This window comes from Sus scrofa, chromosome 16, assembly GCF_054392235.1.
Source record: "Sus scrofa isolate SSC_HxYL_T2T_F1_AM1 chromosome 16, Sscrofa_HxYL_maternal_Yorkshire_Landrace_v2.0, whole genome shotgun sequence".
In the NCBI taxonomy this organism is placed as follows: domain Eukaryota; kingdom Metazoa; phylum Chordata; class Mammalia; order Artiodactyla; family Suidae; genus Sus; species Sus scrofa.
Window position 1 is genome coordinate 54,810,124 of NC_139398.1, and position 12,169 is coordinate 54,822,292.

Sequence of the window (12,169 nt, forward strand, 5' to 3'; positions counted from 1 at the left end):
CCAGTATCTTGTTTGGCCATTTCAGAAGATGTTTAAGAATTTTTTTTTTCCAGAGCTGGCACAACTTTGTCAGCCTGCTTCATTGCCATAGAATTTTGGGAACCAAACATTATTTTAAGTCTCAAAAAGCCCTAGTCTTTCTTAGTCCATGCTAGGTGCAATCTTGGCAGGATCACAGTCTACAGGCATTTTATCCATTGTATTCAGTTATCTACATACGTCAACAGTCACACCAAGAGTTATGTTCAAGATATACCCAACTCTCTTTATACTTAATTACTAGCCACTTAGTCTTAGCAGATTTTCACGGGAAAAGACACATAGCTTCTTTTCTTTGATCTACTTTGTGCAATGATTTATGAAGGTCATATTTAATCTAGAAAGCATTATTGGGTGACACTTTTAATGTACTGAGACATACCAGGTCTGTAGAGACCTGACAGTTATGTACTTGGTTTGGTTTTGACTCAGGTCAGCCTTTGTTTCTTAGAGCATTTGTTAACTTTATCTTTCACTGGATGAGTATAAGAAACAATTATATCAATTTCTAGACCCCCTCCTTGTTGCTCCATTGATGTGCGAAACCAGATCAGTTCTTTCTGAATTCATCTATTTCTTACTATACCATTTTAAATGCATCCAGTAGCAACCAAGGCATTACCATTTTACCAACCTTGTTTTGCACAACATATGCCTTCCAGTTTATCACATGTGGCAGTTTTACCAAGTGTATCACCACTATATAACATGAGTTGCCATTTTCCAGACCCTAACAATTATCTCACTAAATCCTGCCACCTGTGTTATAGAAATCTCTACTCATGATAACAATTTTGGTATTAGTCACTAGGTTAGTGAAATGACAAACTACCCCTAAATCTCAGTAGCTTACAAGCAACAGAGATTCATTTCCTTCCCATGTTACATGTTGGCTGTTGCTCTTATTTTAGTGATTTGTAGTCCTAAGCACTAGAATGATGGGCAGCCATTCTCTGGTTTAAGACATTATTACGACCAAATAAAAGTCCATGGCAGACCCATAAAGTGACTTTAAAAATCAGTTTATACAAGGTTTCCATTACTTCCATTTGTATTCCTTTGGCCAAAACGAGTCATATGGCTAAGCTTGATATTGATGGGGTAGAGAAATATTATCTTCTTATATGGATTGAAAGTAGATAATTGTATACACAGAAATATAATCTAATTGAATATGGAGAAGTAGCCACACTGTATTTCCATAGTTTTTAATAAAGTAACATGTAGATATTGGATTTGAAAAGAGCTAAGCCGAATACTCAGATATATTTCTTGAGGCCAGCTGAATAAGAATCATCATGCTTTCTGTGAGGTTATTGTATTTATTCATAAACTAGTAGCGTGTTTATCAGTTCAAGAATCTAAAAACAGTATTTGAAAGAAAATTATGATAACATCACAGTGAGAAGGCAGGTTCTGTAGAGAAAATCAGGAATGTTGGAAAGTTCAGTTCTCATTTTAAATAAGATTAAAAACACTGTTGAAGTTATTTTAAAAAGCAACAGAAATTTAAAGTGTTTATTTTTGAATGAAAGAAGAGATGCAGAGTCTCTAGCAAGCATAGTACTAAAGATGCTTTGAAAAGTTTCAACTAATGGGGATAAAAGAAAAGCAGGAAGTTCCTATGGGCTATATGTAGGAAGAAAACATGTATTTCCCATTTTCCTAAAAAAGTAGTAAAATAGTTTACCAATAAGTGGGTAAAGTGATCCAAAATATCCCCAAATCTTTCTAAAAAGCATACCAGTGAGTCAAAGGATAGCAAATACTTACATGCTTCCTATCACTTCTTCTGTACCCTTTGCAAGCATTGTACCTTTTCCATATAACATGGGACAAATCAGACCGATTTCCACTCTGAAATTTCTGTTGTTTTATTTATTTATTTATTTTTTTATTTTCCCACTGTACAGCAAGGGGGTCAGGTTATCCTTACATGTATACATTACAATTACATTTTTTCCCCCACCCTTTCTTCTGTTGCAACATGAGTATCTAGACATAGTTCTCAATGCTATTCAGCAGGATCTCCTTGTAAATCTATTCTAAGTTGTGTTTGATAAGCCCAAGCTCCCGATCCCTCCCACTCCCTCCCCCTCCCATCAGGCAGCCACAAGTCTCTTCTCCAAGTCCATGATTTTCTTTTCTGAGGAGATGTTCATTTGTGCTGGATATTAGATTCCAGTTATAAGTGATATCATATGGTATTTGTCTTTGTCTTTCTGGCTCATTTCACTCAGGATGAGATTCTCTAGTTCCATTTCCACTCTGAAATTTCTGTTGTTTTATAATGAAGAGCAGTTTAGCCCTCTTACTCTCTTATCTTCTCCCATTCTGAAATCCTCTTTCTAGCCTAATCCTGATGTTTATCTCCACATAATCAAAAAAACTGTTAAAGTACCTCTGCAAACAAAAAAGCGCTTATGTACCATCAATGTCATGGACTCTAGCTCAACCAGCATATACAGCTTTCAAAATAAGAAAATGTTTTTTCCATTCACTATATTAGCATAATTCTATATTTACATTTAATTAGCAAGAAGTTATCTCTGGAATCCAGGAGAAGACTTGCTTATGCAGACTGCATAATGAAAATTGTTTTTGATCCCATAAACTCTTGAGAATTGATTTAGATTTACCTTTTTCTATGTAAAGGAGCCAAAACAGTATTATTTCCTTTCACATTTATTCCTATCAAGATGGGAAAATAATTCATAAGATTATATTTTCCTTCACAATATAAATGCTTGATTTCTTTATAATACTTTGATAGGAACCACGTGTTGTATCTGTTCACTAGATAAAATGACGATTAAAATAAGGTCCTAGGGTTCTGGTGTTTTTGTTCTTATTAACTATTAATACTCAAGGATATCTTGAAAGTTATAATATTTTATTAGACATATTGAAGTGGTTTGCACTGCAGTGACTTATTTGCAATATACCTCTCTGTGTGATTTTTATGGGCAAAATTGAAATTTAGTTTCATCTATTTTAGTAATAGACATTAGTCATTGCTAGATTTTAGTAATCCAGCAACCACTCAAACCTTTGTGTTAAAAAGTAGTTGAATTTGTTCCTCACCAAATCTTTTATTAGAGTTCTCAAACTGAATGTCTTCTGTATTGTTTTTGTTGATTTCCCTATCCAGCTTTTGATGTGAATGTCACTTAACAATTAAAGGGATAAAGATTAGAAATAAAATAGCGAGCCTATAGAATTCAGAAACCTTTGATGACCTGAGATTTAGTTATAGTTGACACTTAATGAAATCCAGCTTTATTTTCTTAGGTGGGTGTCTGTGATGAGCAATGGTAAATACAGAGACTACAATTAATTCATAGGATCCTTGCTCATATCTTCCATTTTTATGGCCCTGTAGCTGATTGGTCTTCAAACTCCAACAGAAAAGCAATTCATGTTGGACGCCTGAACATAATTTCATGGTGTCAAATTCAAATTCAAATTAAATACTGTGGAAGACAGTATTTAATAAATTCAAATCTTATTTGATACTTAATTGAACTAAATTTTCTTCCCAATATGTTATCTGTTCAGCATGGCATGTAACTATGTAACAGCACTTCTCAGAGTCAACAAATAAGTGAGATTACAGAGCAAATCACTGCCCCCAAATTGGAAAAAAAAAAAAAAAAAAGCAGATACAGAGAATCACAACTTACTGGAGCAGAAACCAACAAGCAGAAGCCTATGTGGGAATAGCGTGAGATAGCAAAACCTGAACTGTGATCGATGAATTGCTGGAGGTTCAATATGGAAAGTCTGGGAGTTAAAAACTCCAGGGAACCCAGTAATAAAGGAATCCCCAGGCTTCTGTGAATTTTACTTCCAGGAGGTCTTCCAAGTTCTCACAGTGAATATCTGAGAAAAATCTCTCTCTTTTTTTTTTTTTTTTTTGGCACCTGGGATAGGGGAAGATACCAGAGGAATAACCATCTTAAGTCTAGAGGACAAAAGATAAAAATTACATCTGACTTCTCCTCAGAAACTCGCAAGCAAGAGGAAAGTGGAGTGAAACATTTAAAATGTTGACAAGAAATAAACACCAACCTAGAATTCTATACCCCAAAAACATTATCCTTCAAAAGTGAAGAAGAAATAAAATATTATCAGAAAAAAAACCCTGAGGAAATTGGTTACCAGTACACCTGCTTTGCTAGAAGTTTTAAGATAAATAGTTCAGAGGGAAATAATATAGGTCAAAAACTCAGATCTGCAAAAGAAAGGAAGAGCATTGGAAAAGGAACAAGTGAAGGTAAGGATAAAAAGTCACTTTTGTTATTCTTAATTTATATACAAATAACAGTTTGTTTAAAATAATAATGTAATATATATAGCAAAACATGTACACTTTTGAATCAAAAATATATACGTATTTGAATATATTGTTCAAGTATACATGTATATGTACTTATATATAAGTAAAATGATAAGAGTAATGATACAAAGGATGGGTAGAAGGGAGGAATTAGAAATATTTTATTATTACACTTGCACTATGCATGAAATTATATAGTCTAATTTCAAAGTGGTTGTGAACTAACCATAATTATATATTGCAAACTGTAGGGCAAGCACTAAAAAGTTTTTAAAGGTATGAGTGAGTACTGAGAAAGGAGAGAAAATGGAATCATAAAATGCTTACTTAAAACCACAAAAGGCAAAGAAAAAGTGTAAGTGGCAAAAATAGAAACAAAGAACAAGAACAACAAATAGAAAACAGTAATATATGTGGTAGATATGAATACAATTATATGAATTAATTTAAATATAAATCATCTAAATATACCAAGTAAAAGTCAGGGATTGTTAGAGTGGATCAAACAATAAAACCCAAATATATGCTGTCTACAAGAAATCCACTTCAAATGTAAAGACACAAATGATTAAAAGTAAACAGGTGCAACAAACACATGAAAAAATGCTCAGCATCACTGATTATAAGAGAAAAGCAAATCAAAACTACCATAAGATACCACCTTACACCAATCAGAATGACCCTCATTAATATGTCCACAAATAACAAGTGCTGGAGCGGGTGTGGAGAAAAGGGAACCCTCCTGCACTGCTGGTGGGAATGTAAACTGGTACAGCCACTATGGAGAACAGTTTGGAGATACCTTAGAAATCCATACATAGAACTTCCATATGATCCCACAATCCCACTCCTGGGTGTATATCCGGACAAGAGTTTCCTTAAAAAAGACACATGCACCCACATGTTCACTGCAGCACTATTCACAATAGCCAAGACATGGAAACAACCCAAATGTCCATTGACAGATGATTGGATCAGGAAAATGTGGCATATATACACAATGGACTACTACTCAGACATAAAAAAGAATGACATAATGCCATTTGCAGCAACATGGATGGAACTAGAGACTCTCATACTGAGTGAAATGAGTCAGAAAGACAAAGACAAATACCATATGATATCACTTATATATAGAATCCAATATAAGGCACAAATGAACATTTCCACAGAAAAGAAAATCATGGACTTGGAGAAGAGACTTGTGGCTGCCTGATGGGAGGGAGTGGGAGGGATCGGGAGCTTGGGCTTATCAGACACAATTTAGAATAGATTTACAAGGAGATCCTGCTGAATAGCATTGAGAACTATGTCTAGATACTTATATTGCAACAAAACAAAGGGTGCAAAAAAATGTATACATGTATGTGTAACTTGGCCCCTATGTGTATAGTGGAAAAATAAATAAATTTTAAAAAATTAAATTAAAAAAAAGTAAACAGGTGGAGAAAGATAAACTGTGCTAACACTGATCAAAAACATGGGCACCATACTTGTCGTCTTTGGAGAAAATAAAAGTTATCAGAGATAAAAAGGAGCATGCATAATCATAAAGAAGTCAGTCCTTCAGAAGGACAAAATGATCCTTAATTGTATGTGCCTAACAACAGAGCAGCAAAACTCATGCAGCAAAAACCAGTAGGACTACAAGGAGAATCATACAGTGACTTCCCTTAGACCATAGCTGAATTAAAATAGATATCAGTAACAGAAAGATAGCTGGAAAATCCAAAAATACTTGGAGATTAAACAACATACTTCAAATAACATATACATGAAAAAAGAAATCTCAAGAGAAATTTTAAAATATTTAAATTAGATGAAAGTGAAAATACAACTTAAAATTTGTTGAACGTAGCCAAAGAATGCTTACAGGGACATTTATAATATTAAATGCACATATAAAGAAAGAAGAAAATCTCAAAAATCAGTCATATAGGCTTCCACTTTAAAATTAGAAAACAAGAGCAAATTAAATAAAAACTTAGAAAAGAAAAGAAATAAAAATTAGAACAGAAATCAGTAAAATTGAAAAAAGGAAATCAATAGAGAAAACAAACAAGACAAATACCTGGTTCTTTGAAAATATCAATTAAATTGATAAGCCTCTAGCCAGGCTAAAAAAAAAAGAGAGAGAACAACACATTAGTAATGTCAGAAATGTTTTGGAATACAGGGAACTGTGTATGACTGAGTCACTTTTCTGTACAACAGAAATTGAAGAAAAATTGTAAATCAACTATAAAAAAAAAAAGAAAAGAGGGGACATCAGTACAGATCTTGTGGACTTTAAGAGGATAATAAAGGAATACTATGAACAACTCTATGCCAACAAGTAAGAAAATTTGGATGAAAAGGACTGACCCTTTGAAAGTCACAATCTGCTAAAACTCACATCAGAAGAAATAGTCTGAATAGAAATACACTTATTTGAAAAATTGAATAAAAAATTACTCAGTTATGTTCTGAAACAGAAACCACAAGATCCATGTGGAGTCACTGGTGAATTTTACCACACATTTAAGGAAGAAATTATAACAATTCTACATAATCCCTTCTAGAAGATAGAAGTAGAGGAAATATTTCTTAACTCATTCATTGAAAAAAACATCTCAGCAAATTCCCTCTACTTGATAAAGAATATCTAAAAAAAACTCTACAGGTAACATCGTAATTAATGGTGAGAAATTAATCTTTTCTGCTAAGATCACAAACAAGGGAAGGATATGTCCTCTCACCACTATTTTTCAACATCATACTGGAAGTCAAAGCTAATGCATTAAGAACATGAAGGATGTACACCAGTTGATAAGGAAGAAGCAAAACTTTATGTTCATAATGACGTGATCCTATGTGGAGAAAATCTAAAAGCATCAACTGAAAAACTCCTGGAACTAATAAGTGATATAGCAAGGTTTCAGAATACATTATTTGTTGTTGTTGTTGTTGTTGTTGTTGCTGTTGTTGTTGTTGTTGCTATTTCTTGGGCCGCTCCCACGGCATATGGAGGTTCCCAGGCTAGGGGTCGAATCGGAGCTGTAGCCACCGGCCTACGCCAGAGCCATAGCAACGCGGGATCCGAGCCGCGTCTGCAACCTACACCACAGCTCACGGCAACGCCGGATCGTTAACCCACTGAGCAAGGGCAGGGACCGAACCCGCAACCTCATGGTTCCTAGTCGGATTCGTTAACCACTGCGCCACGACGGGAACTCCCAGAATACATTATTAATGTACAAGGTTCATTTGCTTCCTGCAGGAGTGAACAAAAGGATTTTGTAATTAAAAATGCATTACTGTTTACATTTGCATCCCTGAAAATGAAATAGGTAGAAATCTAATTAAATGTGTATAAGATCTATGTGAAGAAAACAGTGACTCGATTATGAAATCAAAAAACTAAATAAATATGCAGCACTATTCACAATAGCCAAAACATGGAAACAACCTAAATGTCTATCAACAGATGAATGGATTAAGAAGATGTGGTGTATATACACAGTGGAAATCTACTCAGCCATAAAAAAGAACAAAATAATGCCATTTGCAGCAACAGGGATGGAACTAGAGACTCATACTAAGTGAAATCAGAAAGAGAACGATAAATGCCATATGGTATCACTTATATCTGGAATCTAATATGTGGCACAAATGAACCTTTCCACAGGAAAGAAACTCATGGACTTGGAGAACAGACTTGTGGTTGCCAAGGGGAAGAGGGAGGGAGTGAGATAGACTGTGATATGGGGGTTAATAGATGCAAACTGTGGCATTTGGAGTGGATAAGCAATGAGATCCTGCTCTATACCACAGGGAACATATCTGACCACTTGTACGGAACATGATGGAGGCTAATGTGAGAAAAAGTATATATCTATATATGACTGGGTCACTTTGCTGTACAGTAGAAATTGACAAAATGCTCTAAATAAATGATAAACGAAAAATAAAATCATAAAATACATAAAAGTTCACACAGTTAACTTGAAAAAAAAAACCAAATAAATGGAGAGATATTCCATTGTCATGGTAGGAATGTTTTCAATTTTTCAAAAATCTTCAATATTTTCAAGATGTCACTTCTTCCCAGATTGATGTACAGATTCAATGAAATTCTGACGAAAATCCAAGCAAATTATTTGTAGGTGTTGATAACTGGTTCTAACTTTTATGTGGAAAGGCAAAAGACACAGAGTAGCCAGCTCAGTATTGGAGGAAAACAAAGTTGGAGACTGATACTACATGCCTTCAAGACTTATTGTACAACTATATAACTTTAGTAATCAAGACATTCTAGTGGTGAAAGAATAGATAAATAGATCAGTGGAACACAACAGAGATCCCAGAAATGGAGCCACATAAATGTAGTCAACTGATCTTTGACAAAGGAGCAAAAGCAGTACAGTGGATCAGAGACAGCTCTTTCAACAAATGGTGCCAAAACAACTGGATAGCCAAAAAAATGTAGACACAGATTTACATCTTTTATAAAAATGAACTCAGCTGTTCAAGATTAAATGACTGTAGGTGTCTGGGTTTATTTCTGGGTTCTCTATTCTGTTCCATTGATCTGCTTTTATACCAGTATCATACTGTCTTGATTGCTGTGGCTTTGTAATATTGTCTGAAGTCTGGGAGAGTTATGCATCTTGCTTCCACCGCCGCCCCGCCCCCTGCCCTAGGGTTGCTTGCAATTCTGGGCCTTTTACAGTTCCATATAAAATTTTTGATTATTTGTTTCAGTTCTATGAAAAATGTCATGGGTACTTTGATAAGGATCAAATTAAATCTGTAAATTTCTTTGGGTAGTATGGCCATTTAACAATATTAATCTTTCTAATCCAAGAGCATGTGATATCTTTCCATTTATTTGAATCTGCTTTAATTTCATTGAGTAATGTTTTATAGCTCTCAGTTTATAAATCTTTCACCTCCTTGGTCAGGATTATTCCTAGGTATTTTGGGGAGGTTATATTGCTTTATGGTTTTTAAATTCCTTTTCAAATATTTAATTGTTACTATACAGAAATGCAACCAATTTCTGAATGTTAATATTGTATTCTGCTACTTTGCAGAACTCATTGATCAGTTTGAGTAGTTTTCATGTGGAATACCTAGGGTTTCTGTTTATACTATCATGTTATCTGCATATAGTGACAGTTTTATTTCTTTCCTTCCAGTTTGGATACCTCTTATTAATTAATTAATTAATTATTTTTTGCCTGATTAAGCATCCTTATTTTGTTCCAGATTTTAGCAGGGAGGCTTTCAGCTTATCTCCATTGAGTACTTTATTGGCTCTAGGTTTGTCATAATGGCTTTTTTATTTTGTTGAAATTAGTTCCCTCTATACTCACTATAGTAAGAGTTTTTTTCATGAATGGATGTTGAATTTTGTTGAATGCATTTTCTGCATCTATTAAGATGATCATGTACTTTTAGACTCTTCTTTTGTTAATGTGGTGTACTACATTGATTAATGTTTGTATGTTGAACCCTCTCTGTAAACTTTGGATGAAGCCTACTTGGTCATGGTGTATGATCTTTTTTATGTTTTGTTGGATTCGGTTTGCTAAAATGTTGTTGAAAATTTTTGCATCTAAAATTATCAAAGATATTGGCCTACAGTTTTCTTTTTTGGTGATATCTCTTTCTGATTTCTGTTAGGGTGATGATGGCTTTATAGAATAGGCAGGCCAGAAATACACCCAGATACCTACAGTTAATTAGTCCTCAAAAAGAAGGCAAGGATATAAAATGGGGAAAAGATAAGTGGAAAACAATATGGAGGTTCTTCAGAAAATGAAATATAGAACTACCATATGATCCAGCAATTCCACTCCTGGGAAAATCACCAGACAAAACTATAATTCGGAAAGATACATGCAACTCTATGTTCATAGCACTGTTCACAATAGCCAAGTCATGGAAACAACCTAAATGTCCATCTATAGATGAGTGGATTAAGAAGGTGTGTTACATGTATACAGCAGAATACTACTCGGCCATACAAATGAATGAAATAATATCATTTGCCACAACATGGATGCAACTAGAGAGTCTCATACAAAGTAAAATAAGTCCAAAAGAGAAATACAAATATCATATGATATCACTTAAATATATCTATATACAAAAACAGAGTCATGGACATGGGTAGTAGACTTGTGGTTGCCATTCGGGGGGAGGGGAGTGGGAGGGACTTGGAATTTGGGGTTAGTAGATACACAGTATTACATTTAGAATTAAATGCCCATTAAAAGCTCTGGGCTCAGCAGTAGCAAACCTGACTAGTATACATGAAGACACAGGTTCAATCCCTAGCCTTGCTCAGTGGGTTAAGGATCTGGTGTTTCCATGAGCTGTGGTGTAGGTCATAGACGTGGCTTGGATCCCATGTTGATATGGCTGTGGTGTAGGCTGGCAATTGTGGCTACAATTCGACCCCTAGCCTGGGAACTTCTATATGCTGTGGCTGTGGGCCTAAAAAAAGACCAAAAAAAAGAGACACCATCCCCCCCAAGTAAAGCTCTGGAGAATGCAACTCTACACAGATTATCTGCTCTCCTAATAAATGTAAATATTAAACTAAAATAATAATCCTTTTATTTATTAAATAGTTAAACAAGCTATATAAAGAGAAAAATTAAGGAATACTTTTCACCTTGAAAGAGCTAAAAATGATCTACATTAAAATAAATGACTGCAAAGCCTCAGGCCAAGTTTTACAAATTCCTGCAAATTGTCTTGCTTAGAGACTAAAACCAATTAATTAGAATGAAAATTCTTATTTTTCCCTTACAAATTTGAAAGAATATATTTGTGCTATTTTGGCTCTCTTTTGAGTATATTCGTGACTTTAAAATGTACTGCTTTCTATGGGAAAATGTATGCCTTTTCATATATATATATATATGTATATATATATATATACACATACATGTATATATACGTATATATACATATGCATACATGTATATATATATATAGAGAGAGAGACTGCTATATTAAAACATCATGGTAACTACAAGCCAAAAATCTACAATATATGTATTGCACATATAAGAAAACGGAATCCAAACACAACACTAAAGATTGTCACCAAATCACAAGGAAACAAGAGAAAGTGAAGAAAAAGACCTTTAAAACAAATCCATAACAATTAACAAAAGGGCAATAAGAACATATATCACTAACTACCTTAAATGGTAAATGGACTAAATGCTCCAACCAAAACACATAGACTGGCTGAACTGATACAAAAGCAAGACCTATATGTTTGCTGTCTACAAGAAAATCACTTCAGATCTAGAGACACATAGAGACTGAAGATAATGGGGGTGGAAAAAGGTATTCCATGCATAAGGAAATCAAAAGAAAGTTGGAGTAGGAATACTAAAATCAGACAAAATAGATTTCAAAGTAAAGACTGTTAAAAGAGACAAAGCAGGACACTACGTAATGATCAAGGAATCAATCCAAGAATATATAACAATTGAAAATGAATATGCCCCCAACATAGGCAGTACCTCAATAGAAAATGCAAATGTTAACAAATAGAAAAGGGAAAACTGACAATAACACAATAATGGGGGACTTTAACACCCCATTTACATGAATAGATCATCCTGACAGAAAACTGATAAGGAAAATACAGGTCCTAAATAATACATGATACCCAGTAGACTTAGCATTCCATCCAAAAGTACCAGAAACACATTCTTTTCAAATTCACATGGGACATTCTCCAGGATAGATCACCTACTGGGCCACAGTGTAGGCCTCAGTAAA

At 34.3% G+C, this 12,169-nt stretch overlaps 2 protein-coding genes across 7 annotated transcripts in view; one reads left to right on the plus strand and one right to left on the minus strand.

The window, feature by feature from the left end:
* RNF180 (ring finger protein 180) overlaps window positions 1-12,169 on the plus strand; it is a 265,831-nt gene that overhangs the window by 180,875 nt on the left and 72,787 nt on the right. For 3 of the 6 annotated variants that reach the window (XR_014831443.1, XR_014831441.1, XR_014831442.1), the window contains one exon: window positions 3,972-4,315. The exons of the other annotated variants lie outside the window; for them this stretch is intronic. The gene's annotated coding sequence lies outside the window, so the exon portion shown is untranslated. The remainder of the gene's footprint in view (window positions 1-3,971; window positions 4,316-12,169) is intronic. 6 annotated transcript variants of the gene reach the window in all.
* The window catches only part of SREK1IP1 (SREK1 interacting protein 1), a 469,058-nt gene continuing 460,828 nt past the window's right edge, over window positions 3,940-12,169 (minus strand). Inside the window, exon 10 of the transcript XR_014831456.1 lies at window positions 3,940-6,495. The gene's annotated coding sequence lies outside the window, so the exon portion shown is untranslated. The remainder of the gene's footprint in view (window positions 6,496-12,169) is intronic.